This window comes from Vigna unguiculata, chromosome 3 (genome assembly GCF_037176805.1).
Source record: "Vigna unguiculata cultivar grain cowpea cultivar isolate G323 ecotype 2 chromosome 3, ASM3717680v1, whole genome shotgun sequence".
Taxonomy (NCBI): Eukaryota; Viridiplantae; Streptophyta; class Magnoliopsida; order Fabales; family Fabaceae; genus Vigna; species Vigna unguiculata.
In genome coordinates this window covers 30387392-30408126 of record NC_140794.1, presented here as the reverse complement: position 1 = coordinate 30408126, position 20735 = coordinate 30387392, and the positions used below count along the sequence as shown (strand labels likewise).

The 20735-nt window shown below is 39.1% G+C and overlaps 3 pseudogenes; all 3 read left to right on the top strand.

The window, feature by feature from the left end:
• The first annotated feature begins 851 nt into the window (after window positions 1-851).
• LOC114175285 (LEAF RUST 10 DISEASE-RESISTANCE LOCUS RECEPTOR-LIKE PROTEIN KINASE-like 1.5 pseudogene) lies at window positions 852-1766 on the top strand (annotated as a pseudogene).
• Window positions 1767-6596: 4830 nt separating this feature from the next.
• Window positions 6597-7845, top strand: LOC146887697 (uncharacterized; annotated as a pseudogene).
• Window positions 7846-8062: 217 nt separating this feature from the next.
• Window positions 8063-9984, top strand: LOC146887696 (uncharacterized; annotated as a pseudogene).
• Window positions 9985-20735: the final 10751 nt, after the last annotated feature.

Below are 20735 nucleotides of genomic sequence, written 5' to 3'. Positions count from 1 at the left end.
GAAGGTTGTAGATATAGTGATTGGCACAAAACACGAAAGGGCTGCATATAGGCCCAACTGTTTGGATGCAGCTGTGTAGGTTCAACGTTCAGCGCACGCAGTACCCCCATGGTAAAGTCGTCCAATGGTAACCTCACATGCAGCTGGGAGAAATGGCACATGTACATATAAAAAAACTTCTCGATCGCTCCCTCTTGCCCGTGGCATACGCGGTCAATGGCACTCACCCGCTCCAAGGAAACGATACCCCTGTTTACACCTTTCGCGATAATAGGGGTACAATTTAACCAAGAGTTCAACAAACGAGACCACATAACAAAGACGATTGATTACGAATGTCAGCAGCCACCCACCCATAGCCACCTTTGGCCGGCCAGTTACTCTCCGCTAACTCTTCTAGAGGGTCTTCTCGCACCTCAGTCACCGTTTCCATCGGAATTCTGCCTACCATACCCACAAAGCTAATACTCTCCTCCTCAACGTGTCTACCTATACTCCCCCAGACTCCATACTCTCACTATTGGACGAAGACAACGACACACTATCACTACTAGACATACCTTTTTTCTGAAAAGTTGACGGCATGAACTAGGAACTAGTCGGACAGGCACCAGTGCAGGAAGGGCCTTTGGCAGCGGTTGTTTATCATATTCTGCACCGGTTCGCGAACCGAAGCATATTGGGGCGAGGCCAAAAGAGCACAGCTTTTGGCCTCGGTTAAGGCCCGAAGCCATAGAGTGCCCTTCTGCCTCGGTTCAGACGAACCCGAGACCATAGAGCCCACCTTTTGGCCTCGGTTTTTTGTGCCACCCGAGGCCATATGAGCTGCTTTTTTTTTTTTTTAAAATTCGAAATCCTCCATCGTCATCATTTTCCTCTTCCTCTCCCTCTTCAGACCCTGCAACACTCAAACATGCTCTTCCAATAACACAAACCCGTGTCCTCCGTTCTCCTCTCACCCTCCTTTCCCTTTCTCCTCCACACCAGGTTGTGGCCACCCCTCCTTCCACATAACCTGTTCCAGCCCCCATTCTTTCATCTCCATCAACAACCTCTCCTTCTCCATACTCTCCTACAACTTCAACACCTCGTCCATAACCCTCTCCCCTCGCCCTAACCCAACGCCCCACCCCAACTGTCCCTCCTTCTCCTTCATTCCTACCCGCCCCATCAACCTCTCCGCCACCCCCTTTCGTGTCTCAGCCGCCACGTGCTCCCGCCTCTCCTTCCTCTGCCCCTGCTCGCCGCCTTCCCTCCCCAACTGCTCCCACTGCCCCTCCCAGTGCCACCTCATCAAATCTCCCTCCCACCTTCTCCCTGACTGTAGATCCACCCACCACTCCCCTCAGTACTCAGACTCCCCCTGCCTCACCGACATCCTCGGCTTCCTCCAACAGTTCCTCAAGAACGGAATCCAACTCGACTGGGACCAGAGCCGTGACCCCTACTTCACTAATTGCACCATCTGCCGCGCCAACTCCTCCTCCGCCGCCACGTAGCAAGACCTCACCACGCTCTTCCTCCGCCTCCACCGCTCTGCCAGTCTACTGCCCCCGGTCTTCTCCTACGACGACCTCGCTGCTGCTACCCACAACGTCGACCCCAAGCGGAAAATCGGCGACGGCGGGTTTGGGTCCGTCTACCTCGCGCAGCTCCGCGACGGCTGTTCTGGTTGTTGCTGCCGCTGGTTTTGCTCCTGTAGAGAGAAATGGAGGAGAGAAATGGAGGAGCTGCGTGCGCGAGGAAGAAAGGGGCTGCAGTTTTGAGCCCTAATTAAACACTATGGCCTCGGTTCAATTTAGAACCGAGGCATATACCCCCTTTTGCCTCGGGTCCCCACCACCCGAGACCTAACAGGGCTTTTGGCTTCGGGTTTTTTACAACCGAGGCCTATAAGTCAAAACGAGAATGGCATTTTTGAAATTTTGGGCATCCTTTTTGGCTTCGGGCCTTCTTAACCGAGGCCTAACAGGGCTTTTGGCTTCGGGTTTTTTACAACCGAGGCCTATCACTGGTTTTGGCTTCGGGTTGTAGGGGAACCGAGGCATAAAAGTTGCCAATAATTGCAAAATTGCCACCGCGCCATTATAGGCTTCGGTTCCTGGCTAACCGAGGCCTATAAGGCGAGGTAAAAATCCAATTCTGCACTAGTGAGGTATAACGCACGCGAGATCTCTGAATGTGAAATTCTCGCAAATGAACCAACAAGCATTCACCCATCGTAAAATCCACATTTATAGGTGTGAATCCCAAATGATGAAACCACTTCCCGCAAAAACCACAACCTATACCAATCGACACAACCATCTCAAAAGCCATGAATCCCTTCACCTGCTACCAACCTTTTCCCGCCTTTAGCCTTAACACTGTTCATCACACTTAAAGGCTGGGGGACTGGTGTACCACACCTAACCGGTCCCACTGGCACATCACCACATATCACCCTTGACCAACATACCTATATCGGCAAAGGCTAGGGGATTGGTGTACCACACCGAGCCAATTTAACCAAATAATAATAATAAACGATCACCATACCTACACACAAAATCATTCACGTAACTAGCCTGGGCTGATCTAAGCCTAACCGGCCTGAACCAGTAACATAAGACGCTAAGAGGAATAACCCGCCTAGGACAGCATATGAGCAACATAAACCGCCAAAGGGAGTAGTCGGTTTATGCCGACAACCTTAAGACACTTAGTGAAATCAAAGCCCTCTGATATCTAGTGAGCCCCCAATAGTCAAGACTAAGGGCCTAGGCCCACCTATGGCCCAAACCAGGGCCCAACTCACAAAATGGGCAAACATAATTAATAATCTATAAATACACATGGACCCCACGAATTAAAGGTACGCATTCATTACTCCATTAATCACCTGATTTGACTTTGAGAGCTTTGGCTGACTTAAGCTTCGGAGTCCCTTCTGCAGGTAACCCCTCCTCGGTCCAAGCCGATATATGCAAGAAGGGGAGAAGCCAACCGAGGAGATAGCGGATATGGGTAAGGTGATACTTGTGCCTAACTGATCTTACTTGTTCTCTGCAGGAACATAAGTTATTGTTTTATTTATTTTAAAATTTTAATATTATATTTAATGTTACAGATATGTCTATATATATAAGTGGTGCATGTTATAACATGAGAAAGTAATTGGCCTGGTGGTCTGTGTGCGTGTTGTTGTGCAAAGGTGCAATGTTTCGATTCTAGTTAGATAAAAAAAAATGGCGCATGTTTTCTCATTTTGATTAATTATGGTGGATGGACAATATGAGATTATATTTTATTCATGCACAATATGTATTGAGAAAGCATCTGGTATAGTGGTTGATGTATGCTTGTAGTGTGACGTGGTGCACGAGTTTGAACCACGTGCAAACTATTATGGTTTAGTTTTTTTTTGTTTTTCTCCCTCTTCTTTCTGGTGGGGCCCACCAATAGATCTTATATTTCTCTCTCCTTTTTAAAATTGTTGCAGCATACAGCATGCATGCAGTTTAACATTGCTGCCACAGAAAAATAAAAACAGTTTTTGGTTTTATTTCTAAGATTTTAACAGAAAAGATTAAGATGATTTAGTTATAGATTAAAAGAGATATAACAGCTTTAGGGTTTCTAAATTGTGAAAAAAAGAAGGGGAGGGAAAGAGACCAAGAGACTTGGAAGGGTTGAGAGTGGAAGTAAGTGTGCAAGTGGAGGTGGCTCTGCAGCATTCGTAGACTAGAGAAACGAAGGGTTGGGATTAGGAAACGAAAGATGAAGGTTACTACTAGAGGTAGGGGAAGCCAACCTTGATTTTTTCTCTTGTTTTCTAGTTGTTTGTTTGATGGATGAAATGAGAAAAGCATGCATGTCACTACAAAAAATCATGTATATAACGATGGTTTTAATACGACGGTTAATTAAAACTGTTGCTTTTCACTGTATAATACGTCAGTTTGATAACAACCATAATGTAAATGTATAATATGGCGTTTCTAACCACCATCTTTTACATTGTCATATTATTAGTTAAAATTGTGTCATTTTGAAATGTCACTTTATATACAACATTATTTTTATAATTTTATGAAATTATTTCCTATCTCACTTTTGTCTCGATATCTCCTTTTTTTTTGGTAAAATTTTGTTCCCTCTCTTTTTTATTTCATTTTCCCACTCAACAAATATTTTCTAAACTTTTGAGAGTCGCTTACACCCAACAGATCACTTCACTCTCACTCTCTACGTTGATGAATAAGCTCTCATCTTTCTACGTCAAACCAAGCTCTCGTCTTTCTCTGTGTCTCATTCGCGTCTTTCTCCTTTCTGCTTCATTTCGCCCTAAATCACTCACCTCTCTGTCACTCACCTCTCCGTCACTCACCTATCCATTTCGCCTCTTTCTCCATTTCGCCCGTTTCTCCTTTCTACTTTCTCCTTCATTTCACCTCTTCGTTTCATCTCTTTCTCCTTTCTCCTTCCTTCTCAATCAGTACACGATTGCCTCCGTTCGCATTTGCTCATTGGGTTCTTCAACCTCATTCTGAAGGAGAAAGGTTCGATTGCTTGCATTTGCACCTCAGTCCACTCCTTTTCTGTTTCTGGTATGACATTCATCAAATTAGTGTTGCCTTTTTCAATCTAGTCTTGCCAATTTTTTATTTGAGTGGCCAATTGTACGATTAGGGTTCGCGCGGTAGACAACTCTAGTTCGACATCGAAGGGCGAGGAACTCGCACCAATTGTCTCCACCACACTGAAGCTCGAAATACATTCTTCATAGAACAAAATCACTTCCGGTTTTGCCTCCGAATTTCACTTCCAGTATTTTTTTTTCTTTTTTTTGTTGGGTGCTGGTTTTCTGCTTGATTTGTGGTATTGCAGCTAACATTTTCTGCTTGGTTTTTTGGAATAACGTAATTTATTGCAACTATATTGATACTCGTTTGTTTGATTTTGTCTTCATTCAATTTTGACAAATGGCTTACCAAATGTTCCATTGCTAAATTAAATCATTGCATGAAAGGGTTTATCTGCAATGTTAATTGGTGGCATTCTATAATTATCATCAATCAGTTTTGACTTGTGTGGCTTCTATTACTATATTATTCCTTTTATCTTTAAAGCCATTCTTTAATATATTCTCCATGAGTTGTAAACACTAAATCACATTAGCTTCCTCACAAACCAATCAAAGAATCAACATGCAAATGAATTTTGATTAAAGGATCAGGTATATTTGATTCTACTACATGAAGATAAAAAAGAAATCATGGAAATGATGGTATATTTCCCTTTTGGTAACATTCTATTATATTAGAAGTAAATAAGCACTGTATATCTCCACCTTAGTGGAGTTTGTTTGAGTTGTCATTATAAACAATGAAGGTTCTTGAGAAATTAAAGTCCATTATTCTTTATCTAAAAAGTAATCATATCTTAAATTTAAATTTGGCGAATCAAACCACAACAAAGAGAGTAAGAGGATTTTCTCTGTGATGCATCTTCATCGTGTCTCTTTATCAGTCTATAAATATGGATGCAGTAATTGTGATTAAGGTATAAGGGTGTGTGTGTGCTTGACTAAGAAATAAAATAACAAGTTTCTTAGATCTATGCATGGAGCTTTGAATACAGAATGAGTTTTGGTGACCCCAAAGGCTTCCATTACTGCATGTTGCTGCGGTTTAAAATCCTGCAACAAGTGGTAATAGAGGCTGGGAGATCATTAAAGGCATCTGTTCATGTTTTATTATCATCTTAAACATCCTCAATAATAAAGTTTTATGATGTTTTGTTGCAGTTATACTGTAGTTCTTGTACAACTTCATTTTACAGATAAACATAAGCTCCACAGTGTAGTTTCTAGCTCTTAAAGTTACTGGTGATATTGATATTAGTTCTAGCTTGTTTGGTGCTGGTTATTTTGTTTTTTCCTTTTTGTGATTTTGGAGTATATAAACATATGTGATCTTAAGCACACTATCCATGTTTTGTGTCTGCCTTGGTGTGGTTTTGCAAACAATTTGGTTGCTTGGTGCTTGTGATTAGTTATGATTTCAGCATTTTGTCATGTTCTGAAACATGGTTATTTTTTGTGATCATAATCTGTATTTTTGACTGAAATTTATTAAAAAATATTTTTTTTTGTGGTTCTGCATACTAGTTATTCATGTTGGTACATTATTGGTGTTGATGTTTGTAAGGATGTGCAACAATTTTTTCTCTCTAATCGGATATTACATGGCATGAACTCCAATTTCATATATACCTTCTCTATTTGTCTAGGATAAAACTTGGACAACTTGCAAGTTAAAGCTACTGCAAACTTTGTCCAGCTTATTTCATATAATATCAAGGTTTGAGCTTAAGTCATGTTCTTTGCAATTCAATTATTTTAGTTAACTCTTTCATTTAATTATTTTGAGGATAAAATATATATGTTTTGTCCTTTATTTTATAATTGCTTTGAGTGAATACTTTGGTTAACTAATTATTTTAGTTAACTCTTTCATTTAGTTGTTTTGAGGATAGAACACCTTCCTCTTATTGTTTGTATGATTTCATTCCTAAGTAATGAATTTTTTTTCTTTGGTGTTTATTTTGTAGTCATGCCAATAGATAAATCGTGGACTTCTAAACCACGAAACACCTTTGAATATTCAAATGGGTTGAATATTTTTTTGGATTTTGCTTTTGAACATGGTAATGGTCGTGTTATTAAGTGTCCATGTTCAAAATGTAGTTTCAATAAATGGAAAACTAGGGATGCGGTCCCAGAACACTTAACATGTAGACCTTTTCCTGAAAACTACAAAACATGGTATATGCATGGTGAAGGACCAAGTGTAAGTGATTCCATGGCTGGTAGAAGTGCAAATGTGGTTCAAGATTTTTTAGAATCTCAAAATCCAATGGAAGACATGTTGAATGATGCATTCGGGTTTGTGGGGAATGATGTTAATGATTTTGATAGGGCTACCGAAGATGATGGTGTGGAAGCTAACATGATGCGTGATGAAGGAAATGCAAATTTTGATGCTTTGTTGAAGGAAAATAACCAACCATTATATGATGGTTGTACAAAGTATTCAAAGTTATCATTCATGTTGAAGTTATATCATATAAAGTGCACGTGTAGAATGAGTGACAAAGCAATGACATTGATTCTAGAGTTGCTAAGGGACGCATTTGAACATGCTAAGTTTCTTAGCTCATTCTACGAGGCCAAGAATTCAATTAGCAAGCTTGGTCTTAACTATAATACCAGCTTGCCCAAAAGACTGCATGCTATATTGGGGTGGAGAGAATGAAGACTTAGAAGAATGTAAATGGTGTAAGATGTCGGAATGGAAAGATAAAAATAAGAAACAATATGCAAAGATACTGTGTTACTTTCCCTTAAAGCCGAGATTGCAAAGATTATTTATGTGTTCTAAGAAATTTAATTGTATGACATGGCATGCATCAGAAAAAAACCACGACGAATTGATGAGGCATCCTAGAGATTTTGAGGCTTGGAAAACATTTGATGTATTGCATCCTGAATTTGCAAGTGATCCGCGAAATATACGACTAGGCTTAGCTAGTGATGGTTTCAACCCTTTTGGAAACATGAGTACTAATCATAGTATATGGCTAGTGGTGCTCATTCCTTACAATCGTCCTCCTTGGGAGTGTATCAAGCAAACCTCCTTTATCCTCTCTATGATAATTCCTGGTAAACAAATGGCAGGGAATGATATTGATGTCTACTTACAACCATTGATCAAAGAATTGAAGGAGTTATGGTTTGATGGAGTGAAAACATTTGACTATTCAAAAAAAGAAATGTTTACATTGCGAGCGGTCTCTTTTTAAAGGAAAAATTGAACTAAGGGATGCATCACTACCTTTGACCGGGTCAGACATATTTAAACAAGTTAAAGGTTTGAATGTTACATTTGGAAAGCCAATAGAAATTCCAAATACAAGTAAGAGAGGTCGAGGAACCAATGTTGAATTTGTTGGAGCAGAACAATGGAAAAAAAGAAGTATATTTTTTTATCTTCCTTATTGAGAGACGAACTTGTTGAGACATTGTCTAGATGTCATGCATATTGAGAAGAACGTTTGTGACAATGTTTTGTATACTTTGCTTAATGATCCTACAAAATCAAAAGATAATGTTGAAGCCCGAAGGTTCTTAAAGAAATGGGTATAAGGAAGGAACTTTGGCCAGATGATAAAGGAAGATATCGGCCAGCTTTTTTTTCATTGTCAAAAGCAAAGAAGAAAACATTTTTGCAAACATTGAAAAATGTTAAAATGCCAGATGGATACTCAAGTAACATTTCACGATGTATTGACTTGAAAAATGGAAAGATATTTGGACTCAAAAGTCATGATTGTGATATTCTTATGGAACACTTACTACCTATTGCCATACGCAATCTTTTTCCAAACAATGTCACTGTAGTGATAGTAGAACTATGTTCCTTTTTTCGACAATTATGTGGCAAAAGTTTAAATCAATTGGATCTTGAAAAACTTGAGTGTCGCATGATTCAAACACTATGCCACTTAGAAATGTTATTCCCTCCTACCTTTTTTACAATCATGGTTCATTTAACTTGTCACCTAGCCGGGGAGGCAAAACTTGGAGGTCCGGTACATTATCGTTGGATGTATCCCATTGAAAGGTTTGTCGACAACACACCTTTCTATTTTTGTTTAAGTGTAACATTTGTTTTGCCTAATTGTTTTAAAATTTTATAGGTATTTGAAACAAATCACAACTCGAAGGTTTTATTGCTGAAGGATACATAGCTGAAGAGGTTCTAACCTTTTGCTCTCAATATATGGAAGGGGTGGAAACAAGAATTAATAGACCTTCACGTGTGGATGATTGTGGTGATACAGAATTATCTGAATTGAGTACCTTATTTCCACCAATTGGTAGAGTAGTAAGTGCCTCTTCAACTTTTCAAATGTCAACCATGGAGAAAACCCAAGCACATCGATATGTGTTATTTAATTGCCCTCATGTTGAACCTTATATTGAGTGAGTATTACCATAAACAATAATGTAGTTATATTTAAAATGTGTTTTTATTGTATTATTAGTAATATGTTGACATATTATATTAGAGAATTTAAAGATCATTTGCGAAGGCAGTCTAGAAGGCGAAGAATTTCCAATATAGAGATAGAAAAGATTGTTAATAAGGATTTCATGAATTGGTTTCTTCGTAGGGTATGTATAATAATATGTGTTATTAGATCTTAAATTAAAGTTTCACTTTAAATTGACGTTTAAATTCATTATTTTTTTAGATTGATAACCCAGACATTTCGAGTTCAGTGCCAGATGATCTGAAGTATTTAGCTCGAGGTTCAACACCACATGCTAGAAGATTTACTGCCTTTAATGTAAATGGATTCAAATTTAGAACTCAAAGTCGAGAACATGGGATGAAAACCCAAAATAGTGGAGTGTTCTTAACTTCTTCAACAACATGTGTTGCAAGTAGTGCAGACAATAACATTAGAGAAGCATATTTGGCATATCATGGAAAATTAGAAGACATAATTGCGCTAAATTACTAAGGGAAATTTAAAGTTACATTGTTCAAATGTAAATAGGCTGACACCACACAAGAAAGGGGGTTTAAAAAGGATGAATGGGGGTTCACTTGTATAAATTTTTCACGATTAATTCACATTGGAGATCGTGAGGATCATGACCCATACATTGAAGCTTCACAAGCTGAAATGGTCTATTATGTCAACGATGAGGTCAACAAGGATTGGTCCATTGCTCTCCATGTCAAACCAAGAGACTTTTATGATATGGGAGAAGGTGATATTGATGTTTGTGAAGTTGAAACATGTCCACAACAAGACTTAAATCAATTTTTTAGTGACTCTGAACAACTAGCACTTTTTATGGACGATGAAGATGATGACTTATTAAATGAGGACAACTGTAATGATGAAAATGATTCGATGTCAGAGTAATAATAATAATTGGGTATGAGTCTAGGTCATAGAACTTGGTGGAACATGTATTGGTTATAAATTATTTACTTTTACCTTGTTTCTAAGTTAAAGTGTAGAAAACTTAGTAACACATATTTACCTTATTAATTATTTTTTTATTGGTTTATTTTATGTTTTTTGTGCAGATATGCCTAGACCCAAGAGGATTAGGAACTTGCTAAAGTCAGTTCCAAGTACCCCTGAAAATGAAAACATTTAATCTAGTTCAGAACATTCTGTGGGAAATTATGTGCAAGATACGTCTAGACAGCCATCTACTCAACAAGGACAAGCAAGAATTCAACTAGTACAACCAACAACTCAACCTACAGAGCGAGGAATTGAATCTGCAGATGCAACTTCTGAACCTGCACAACCACTTGAACCTTCACAACCAACTTCTGAATCTTCACAACCATCTTCAGAATTTTCACAGCCAACATTTCAATATACTCAACCCAATTCTAAAGCTGAACCTGTAGTAATAATCCCTAAAAAAGGAAGACAATCAAACCACTAATTGTTTGTGGATGCTATAGGTAAATTTAATATTGTGTTAATGTTTTCAATTAATATGTTCCTTAATGTATTTGCTTTTTACAGATGAAGATGGAGTTAGTAAAAATCTTAAGGTCAAGGTTAAGGATGCTCATAACTTGCCAAATGGATTACGTGTGGTCGTGAATTATGATGATAAATATCAACCAATTGGAGAAGCATCTGGTCTTCTTGCTGGAGTGTGTAGGCAGCTAGCAACAAATTGTATATTGTTCCCTATAAGTTTTGAAAGGTGGTCATCTGTGCTAGATACTTACAAGGACAAAGTGTGGGAAAGTCTAAAGGTAATTAAACTCTATATTGTTATTTCTTCTATTAAATATAAATTATAAATATTGACTAACATTTGAATTCTTTTGATGAAGGATTATCTTGTTTCCTTTTAGAGTTATGAATATGGTGAAGTTATTTAAGAAAGATTTTTGAAAATTCCCACTAGACATTAAGATAGCATGCTATCTAGATGTGAAGGTTCATTTCTCAAGCTCATGAAAGGAAGAAGAGAGTTGGATTCAAGCTTAAACACACACGGCAATAACAACACTAAAGAGCAAAATGAAAGAAGAAACAATAAAAATGGAAAGCATAGAAGATGAAGCATGGAAGAAGCACGCCACTCATAGGGGGGATCTAAGCCAACCAAGCCCTAGAGATGAGTGATGGTGCCACCACTTGCAAGCAAGATAAGGCAAAGGTGAGTTCACTTCTAGGAAGGAGAGCTCACGAAAATTTAATGGTTGAAACACAATAGTTTAGAAACAAAATGATCAACCCTTTTACAAGACAAGGAGCACCCTTTAAATAGGAGTTCATAGGGGTCCTTTAGCAAATACAAAAACATGAAAAAGGATTAACTAGCAAACTCTAAACCTAATGTGAGAGTGAGTCTTGGCCAAGTGAAGGGAGATGATTGGTGGAGGCATTCCCATGAGGATTCTAGGCCAAAAGAGGAAGGAGACCAAGTGACCTTCTAAGGCATAAACCACAAAGGCAAAAGGAGACAAGGTACATGTCTACTTTTGCTTTTGCTTTATGCTTTTTGCTTTCCTCTCTCTTCCACTTCATCCAAGTGCTCCAATCACCAAGTGCCACCTAGCCATGCTCTAATTTCTCTTAATTACCTACAAAACAAGACAAACAAGGATTAGCATGTTGGTTTAAGTTAATCTAATCTTGGTGAAAGGTCAACTTTGGATCAAAGTCAACAAGTCAACCAAAATAAATCAACTAGAAACCAACTTAGGGAATTCAAACTAAAGTAATGCAAAACAAAGATAAAGGTGATGGAATAGAAGACTCCCCTCTAGACATGCTTCTAGTGATCCTTCTTGATGGAGCTTCTAAGGAGGTGGTCATGCCTTCATCATCTTTGAAGCCTCGATTTTGTTTCAAGATAAATGAGGACTTAGCAAAAAGATATGTTATCTCTAGAATTGGAAAACTATGGAGGGAGTACAGATGGAAGCTGTGGAATGAGTTTTATGACCCCCTTCTCAGTAGAAATGATCTCATCAAGAATGTTCCCGATGAGATATTGAAAGTGGTGTGCCATCTCCGCATGAAATACTAGGATCAAGTGGTGGAATCAAAACACCTTAGACTTAGGACTTTTAATGTTGTCTTTTTTTCTTAGATGCTTGAATATTTTGGTACTCTTAATGTTGTCTTTTTTTTTTCCAAATGCTTGAATTGGTACTTTGGTGTAGTTATGTTACATTGACAATGAATCAATTTAGTTTATCAATTTCTATTTGATAGTACTATAATTTTTTATAGTTTTTAAATTATCATGAAAAAATAATTTTATCAAATTATGAAAGTATAAGAAATATTAAAAATGAATAAATAATTAAATATTAAAATTACGTCACTTGATACATTTGATAATGACGTAATTAATATCAGAATTGATTCTAATTAATTGAACTCGTGACATTTTAAAATGTCATAATATAACGATAATAGTGTCAGTTTAAAGCGTTGTTTTTCACATTATATTTGTCATCCAGTAAAAATATTATGTCAGTTTTAACTGACGCTTTTTTCCTCTTTAAACCACCACTTTATACGTTGTATAAAATGACGGTTGTTGTGGCAGTTCATCTATAACCACCGTATTATACTTTGTGACGGCAAGAATTACGACATTTTCAGAAACCGTCACTCAAGTAAATAACGACAGTCAAAAATGACGTAAATTACAAAAATAAACGTCAGTATTTACATGTTTCTTTGTAGTGTGTGTATTGGAAGTTAAATCTTAAATTTTCTTATTGCTTTTGATATTGGTTGGTTTTGAGAATATGCATGGGTCCTTAGAATCTTGAAGGGTGTTGTTTCCGTCTTGTTTGATTTGCTTGGCGAAGAACTTTTCTTTCATATTGTATGATAATTGTTTGAGTTTTGAGAATGATAATTGCACCTATTAATTTCCGATGTGGTACCTATTACTTTGCTTATGTTCCTGTGACATTGCTGAGTTTTCGTGTGTGTGCGTGTTGTTCTTTGGGTTCTGCAAATTTTTCGAACTATGTGTCGTTTTGGTGGGGAGGGCCAGTATGGTTTCACTTCTTCCATGGGTTTAACATTTTCCAGTTTGTCTTGAAGTTTACTTTTCCACTTAATGATTTTGTTGCTGCAGTACTCATTTTTCTCACCACATAAACATGTTTTTGAAAGAGACACACCATGCCATTAATAATTATCTCTACATGGTTACGTTTTAGTGTTGGTGGTGTATGCATGAATTATGTTTTACGTACCAGCCTTGCTTTTATTATATTCCCTTTTGTGACTTTCTTCCTATTTCACGTGTATAGCTTTGTTTAGTAAGTACAAGTGCCTTTCTTAAAACTCATCTTAATAACATGTTGATGGCTCTTGATGGAATGGTTACGTTAGGGTAGTAAGGGTGCTTGGGGGTTTGTGCAGCCATGTAATTTTTTAGTGGTGTGGGTTCTTGATATATAAAGGATGGTGTAAGGAGGGGTTCATGAACTTTCTGTTTTTTTTTTTCTTTTCAATTTTTTTTATTCACGTGAGATTCATTAGTACATTGTACATTCACTTTCCACTCTTGTGTCAAGACCTCTTTATCTTGAATACAAATTGTTTTATGAAAACAAACCAATTCCAAATTAACTTTCGTAAAATGACTTTTTTATCATTTTTCTACACTGTACACGTTTCGTAAAATGACGATTTCAATTTCGTTAACCGTTGGATCGAGCTGAAATTTGAACAGTTAATCCTTAACATATAGTTATTAACTTTAACTGGTCGGATCTTGAATTGGAGCTCTGTAGTGAGAGCAGTTTGTATCGCAAGATCATTGTAGTTGGGTTGTTGACAACATTGACCTTTGTTGCTTGTTTGGTGCATAACTTTCTCTATAATTATTCAATTACGTTGGTTATTGTTGCATTTGATTCTTAATTCAATCATCTTTGATTTGAATATAAATACATAATTTTTGGAGTTTTACACAAGCCACAGATTTATTTTTAAAATCCTAAATCAGTTGTATTGTGGTTGAATGAATGTCACTCGTTATGTTCATTGTATGAATGTATTATTTGATAAGTTGATGGGTTTATGTTATGGTTTATTTCCCATGCATGATGTGATGGTGAGTACTTTGTTGGCAATATGAAATTCTCATGTGTTGCATCTTGAGAGTGTTTTGCCTTGGTTGAAAGCTCTTGGTGGAATTTAATGAAGATTTTAGATGAATGTGACGCTATGTTTGGTTTAGTATGATTGTTTGGATTTGGGGTTTGTGTGTTCAAACCAAGGATGGATGGTGATCATAAAGTTTTCGTGTTAATTGAATGCGACGTTGAGTATTATTGGACAAGTTTTATTTATGAATTTCTTATATGAATATCATTGTTTATGGTTAGCTTACCCCTATTTGTTTGTTTGTGTGTTTGTTGTATGTGCGATGATCGGATAACGTGTGTGTTATACGGGAGCAGATGATATTGCAGATAATTTTGGCATGGAGTAGATTGACGAAAGACTGAGTGGACTCGGGAGTTTTTATAAGTATTTAGTTGTTTTAAATCAAATACTAGAAATTATGTAAATTTTTTTTATCACAAAGTTTATTGGAAATTTTTGATAAAGTGACGGTTTGAACTCTGTAATTTAAATAAATTAAAAGTTTTTTTTATTAGTTCATTTTCAATTATAATTCTTTTTCGTCAAACGAGAAAGTTTTCTAACGCTCCGTGACATCCCGAAAATTGGGGTGTTACATGTTTTTCATTTTGTTAGATTTTTTTGGGAATAAAAAATATTCTAAACATCAAAATTCTACCTTGCACACTTAATTAAAGAGGGAACCGTCTTAAGATGGGCGTTGTGGGGTGCTAATACCTTCCCCACACGTAACCGACTCCCGAATCCAAATTTGGTTTCAAAGACTATTTTTTTAAGGTTTTTTTATAGTTTTCCATAATAAACTATGGTGGCGACTCCTCTATGTTTTTTTTAAATTATTTTTTCCATTCTGCCGCGATCTCGGTTGCGACACTATTGATTGATAATAACATGTTGGGTTATCCTTTTATAGTGATTTTTCTCGTTAATTTTAGATAAGTTAAATTTATTTGTGAAATATTATATAGCAGTTTTGTACCGTCTAGGGAATGGCCAACCTCAACATGCTTATTTGGATTCCAAGTCATAAATATTTATCATAAAACAACGAGTTTCAGTCAGAGGTCGAGGTGATGAGCATTTGGGTCGAGCATGATTTTGACCAAGTACGATGTGGGCCAAACAGGATTTGGGCCGAGCGAGATTTGGGCCAAGGTGGTTAGTTCATTCCTAAAGGAAGGGATTTAATATCCAACGAAAAAGTAGGAATTAGTTACTGATATTTTGCCACACTAACACCTCTTTCTACAAATCAGGTAGGTAGGAGCCCTATATAAAGGAGAAGAGAGGAAGAGATACGAGATCTTTTTTTGGGACTAGAACTATTGAACTCCAGAAAAGGGAAAACACATATCTATCAATGTAACAACTAGAGAGGTAGTTTGTTCTTGGTTTTCATCTCCCTAAGATTCGAGACCGGAACATTGGCGCCCACCATGGGGCCTTGGTAAAACGAGGTCCCAACCACAATAACATGAAAAAATCACAATGATAAAGTACTCCACGAAGAAAGCATCTATGGTTGAGTTGGCAATGTAGAAGAGACGACAAAGGTCTTTTGATTCTCGACGATGAGGGCTCGTGATGATCTCTGATGAGGTTTCAGTTGTGGCAGTCTTGCAAAGCTGAACGGAGAGGTGAGCTCTGGGGTGACCTCGAAGTAAGAAGGGGTTCAACGACGGTCAGCTCTAGGTGTCCTCCACAAGCACGATGCTGGATAAAGAGGAAGGCTCTAGGCCGACCTTGGAGCAAAAAGTGGGTCGACATCAGTCAGCCAAAAATCTCCACCACAAGCACGATGTTGGACAAAGAGGTAGGCTCTAGACCGAACTCGTAGCAAGAAGTGGGCTGATGTCAATTAGCCAAAAATATCCCCTCAAGCAAGAAGTTGAACGGAGATGTAGGCTCTTTGCTGATCTCAATTGTGTCCTTTTTATAAACTTTTCATTTGTATTATTTTATGTGACATTAAGAGCTAATGAATTACCAATTTTACAAAACACCAAAAGAAACTCAAACTCGACTGAAAAGCAGGTCGGCCGCAAAACAAAAATTGTCTAACAACCCGGATGCGACCTCGCTACAAGCGAGAGAATACCTCAATACGTGAGGACTCAACTCAGATCCGACCTCGCTACGAGCGAGAGAATACCTCATTATGCTGAGGACTCAACTTGATCCGACCTTGCTACGAGCGCGAGAATACCTTAGTACGCTGAGGACTCAACTTGATCCGACCTCGCTATGAGCGAGAGAATACCTCAGTACGTTGAGGACTCAACTCGGATCCGACCTCGCTACAAGCGAGAGAATACCTTAGTAAGCTGAGGACTCAACTCGGATCCGATCTTGCTATGAGCGAAAGAATACCTCAGTACGTTGAGGACTGAACTCGGATCGAACCTCGCTACGAGTGAGAGAATACCTTAGTACGTTGAGGACTCAATTGGGTCCAACCTCGCTCCGAGCGAGAGAATACCTCAGTACGCTGAGGACTCAACTCGGATCTGACCTCGCTACGAACGAGAGAATACCTCAGTACGTTGAGGACTCAACTAGATCCGACCTCACTACGAGTGAGAGAATATCTCAGTACGCTGAGGACTCAACTTAATCATTTTATCTTACTTGTGGTTATGCTGAGGTCTCCCTAAGGCTAACCTCAGCTTGATTAATTTATATATTACTTGTCTTATGCTGAGGTCTCCCTCAGGCCGACCTCAACTTAATCATTTTTATGTTGAGGTCTCCCTTGGACCGACCTTAGGTTGATCATTTTACTTGTGTTATGTTGAGGTCTCCCTAAGGCTGACCTCAGCTAGATCAATTTATATATTACTTATCTTATGCTGAAGTCTCCCTCAGGCCGACCATAACTTAGTTATTTTTATGTCGAGGTCTCCCTTGGGCCGACCTTAGGTTGATCATCTTACTTATGTTATGTTGAGGTCTCCCTAAGGCCGACCTCAGCCAGATCAATTTATATATTACTTGTCTTATTTCGAGGTCTCCCTCGGACCGACCTCATACGTTGAGGCCTCCCTCAGGCTGACCCCAACTTGATCATTTTACTTATCTTATGTCGAGGTCTTCCTAGGACCGACCTCATATGTTGAGGTCTCCCTCAGGCCAACCTCAGCTTGATCATTTTACTTATCTTATGTCGAGGTCTCCCTCGGACCGACCTCATATGTTGAGGTTTCCCTCTGGCCAACCTTAGCTTGATCATTTTACTTATCTTATGTCGAGGGCTCCCTTGGGCCGACCTCATATGTTGAGTTCTCCCTCAGGCCGACCTCAGCTTGATCATTTTACTTATCTTATGTCGAGGTCTCCCTTAGGCCGACCTCATATGTTGAGCTCTCCCTCAAGCCGACCTCAGCTTGATCATTTTACTTATCTTATGTTGAGGTCTTCCTCGGGCTGACCTCATATGTTGAGTGTCCCTCAAGACGACCTCAACTTGATCATTTTACTTATCTTATGTCGAGGTCTCCCTCAGACCGACCTCAGCTTTATCATGTTATATATTTACTTATCCTGTACTAGAATATGTTAACAGTTTATGACAACCTTTCATCCCACCAAGCCGAGGACTCAAGGTTGGAGGACGGTGTACCGTCCAGGGAATGGTCGACCTCAACATGGTCATTTGGATTCTGACTTGATAAATATTTATCATAAAACAACGAGCTTCAGTCAGAGTTCGAGGTGATGAGTATTTGGGCCGAGGTGGCCGAGGTGACGAGTAGGATTTGGACCAAGCATGATTTGGACCAAGTACGATGTGGGCTAGACAGGATTTGGGCCGAGCTAGATTTGGGCCAAGGTGGTTAGTTCATTCCTAAAGGAAGGGATTTAATATCCAGCGAAAAAGTAGGAATTAGTTGCTGATATTTTGCCACACTAACATGTCTTCCTACAAATCATGTAGGTAGGAGCCCTATATTTTTTCGGACCAGAACTATCAATGTAACAACTAGAGGGATAGTTTGTTCTTGGTTTTTAGACAATATGGCTTAAAGAGTTGATATCTAGTTGTCATCCCATAAATTAATGGCACATTGGTAACTTTGTGTTGTAGTAAGCGTAGAAATCAAATTCTTTTAATAATGTTATTACTTAATGGATAAAATTAACACAATGAATTTGAAGTAATTAATAAAAGACATTAATAAAAAAGTACATATTTTCTATTAAAGTATAAAAATGTGAGTCTATCGATCGATAATAACATGTTGGGTTATCCTTTTATAGTGATTTTTCTCGTTAATTTTAGATAAGTTAAATTTATTTGTGAAATATTATATAGCAGTATAATGTAGATTTATTTGTTTTGGTTATTTAAAAGTAGGTAGAGAGAGTGATTGATATAGAACGAAAGAGTGTGAATGTAAGGCCCATTTCTTTTTCTCAGCCCTAAAAGTTAGTGGGTTGCCCTACAGTATTGGGCCTAAAGGCCGGCCCACAGTATAAGTCCTTAGGTCTGCCCTAAACCTAATGTACCCTACCATTTTCAGAAAAGTTTGCCCTTGCCTTGAGCTGCAGCCGCCTTTCACGTCCGCTAGGGTTCCGTTCGATTGTCACGTAAGCTAAAGGGGCTTCTACTCCATGTAAGTGTCTCCCCAGCCGTACTGATTCCCTTTTCGCTACCTTGTTTCATATTTTCAGTTAACAAGCCTCTGTTGACTCAGTTTCCCTGATTCTTTTTCGCTGTCGTGCCAGTTCTCCGAGCCATCCTTGGGTTGGTGCACTCCGAGGTCCCGTGTCGAAGCTCTGTTAGCCCTCTTCCAGGTACGGGAAGTTAGGGTTCTAGTTTCGAGTCTTTTTAGAACTGTTTTTGCGTTGGTTGTTGATTGTATGGTTGGATCTGTCGTTTTGATGTGTGAAAATACTTTGCATATGTTGTTTGGTCGGAAACATGGCTGTGTAGTGAAGAACAGTGGCGAGACCTGTTAATCTCGCCCAGGCGAGTCAGTCTCGCCTAAGCAAGATGAAACAGGGAGCTCGCCTAGAGCTCCTCCGCGAAAAGTCGCCCAGGCAGCTCGCTCAACTTTTGAGCGAGCAGGCAACTCGCCCAGGCGAGAGGGATCTCGCTTAAGCGAGATCCCGCGTTGCTCATGCTTCTGCTCTTGTGCCCTCGCCTAGGCGAGGGGGAGGCTCGCCTGAGCGAGCATGTCTCGCCTGAGCGAGCATGTCTCGCCTGAGCGAGCATGTCTCGCCTGAGCGAGCATGTCTCGCCTGAGCGAGCATGTCTCGCCTGAGGGAGACCCCTCAGCCTGAGCGAGGTGCTGGGCGAGACAGTGTTGTGATTTGGATGTTTGATGGTTCCCGAGGAATCTATCTTGGTTGAGTATGATTGTGTGATGATGGATATGTATATAATAGAACATTCTGCATGTTTGGCATGAGTTATGAACGACGTATGACGGGTTGGGTATGATATTGACATGTGAAATGAATGAATGGATTGGAACTAAAGGAATACGTGATTAATATGAGATGAGACCCTAGATTCATGGGGCGGGGATGATCCGAGGTATGGATTCGAAATCTGACGCGTATGAGGAATTAATCTCAGGGGTTGGTATGGAAATGTAAATATGGTGTTAATATTCTCTTATTGCTGAATTATGACTGTTAGTCCGTGTCAGGGTGTAAATTCCTTGGGATCTCTAGGTGAGACCTCTGGGGTTGCGCTTCAGTGGTCGGGACGTAATTCCATGGCCCCTGTTAGTGGGTGCCCATGGTGGTGCCCCATCTGTATAACTAGGTAAGGATTCAAGGTAAGGACTGCATCCTGACACTCTAAGGGGCCAGTTAGTCTCACTTAGAGCAGACTGACTCCTGTGGTGAGAGTAGCAGGAGGCCTGAAATTCATTAAGGGCTAACCTTGTGGTGAGGGAGATTTGATTCATCGTAACATTTGTAACACATAGCTCGGAGATGAGCAGCTCAGAGTTGAGCAGGGGTATTCACCACAAGTGCAAGCATCCGCTGAATCCGACCAAGTTATACGTATCCGGATGAGTCGAGTCGAGTCGTAGTGTATTGAATGAAGAGTCATAACATGTTTGGTTGCTTTGTGGATATGAGATGAGGAAAATATATTTGACTGCATGATGAATATGTTGTTGGCTCTAGCTTACCCGTTTTGTTGCATGGTTGTGATGTATGTGGCTGTTCTCTCTTGTGATGATCATCAACTTGGTTGATGGGAGCAGATGGGCGAGGTTCTCATGGTCAACAAGGGAATGGCAACTCCGCTACTTAGCCATCTGGGCTGGATCTCACATTGCTTTCTTTCGTGTTTTCTTTAGGGCTATGGCCCCTGTATTCGTGGTTTTTAGATTGTAACTTTTAGTTAAACAGCTATCCTACTTTTGTTGGCATCGTGGTGTGCCTAATTTTGTAGGAGTGATGTTGGGAACCCCAGGACTGCGTTGTTATGCTATCTTATGTGTGGCGTTTCCTTTAATTGCGTTTATAAATTAAATGGGACGTTACAA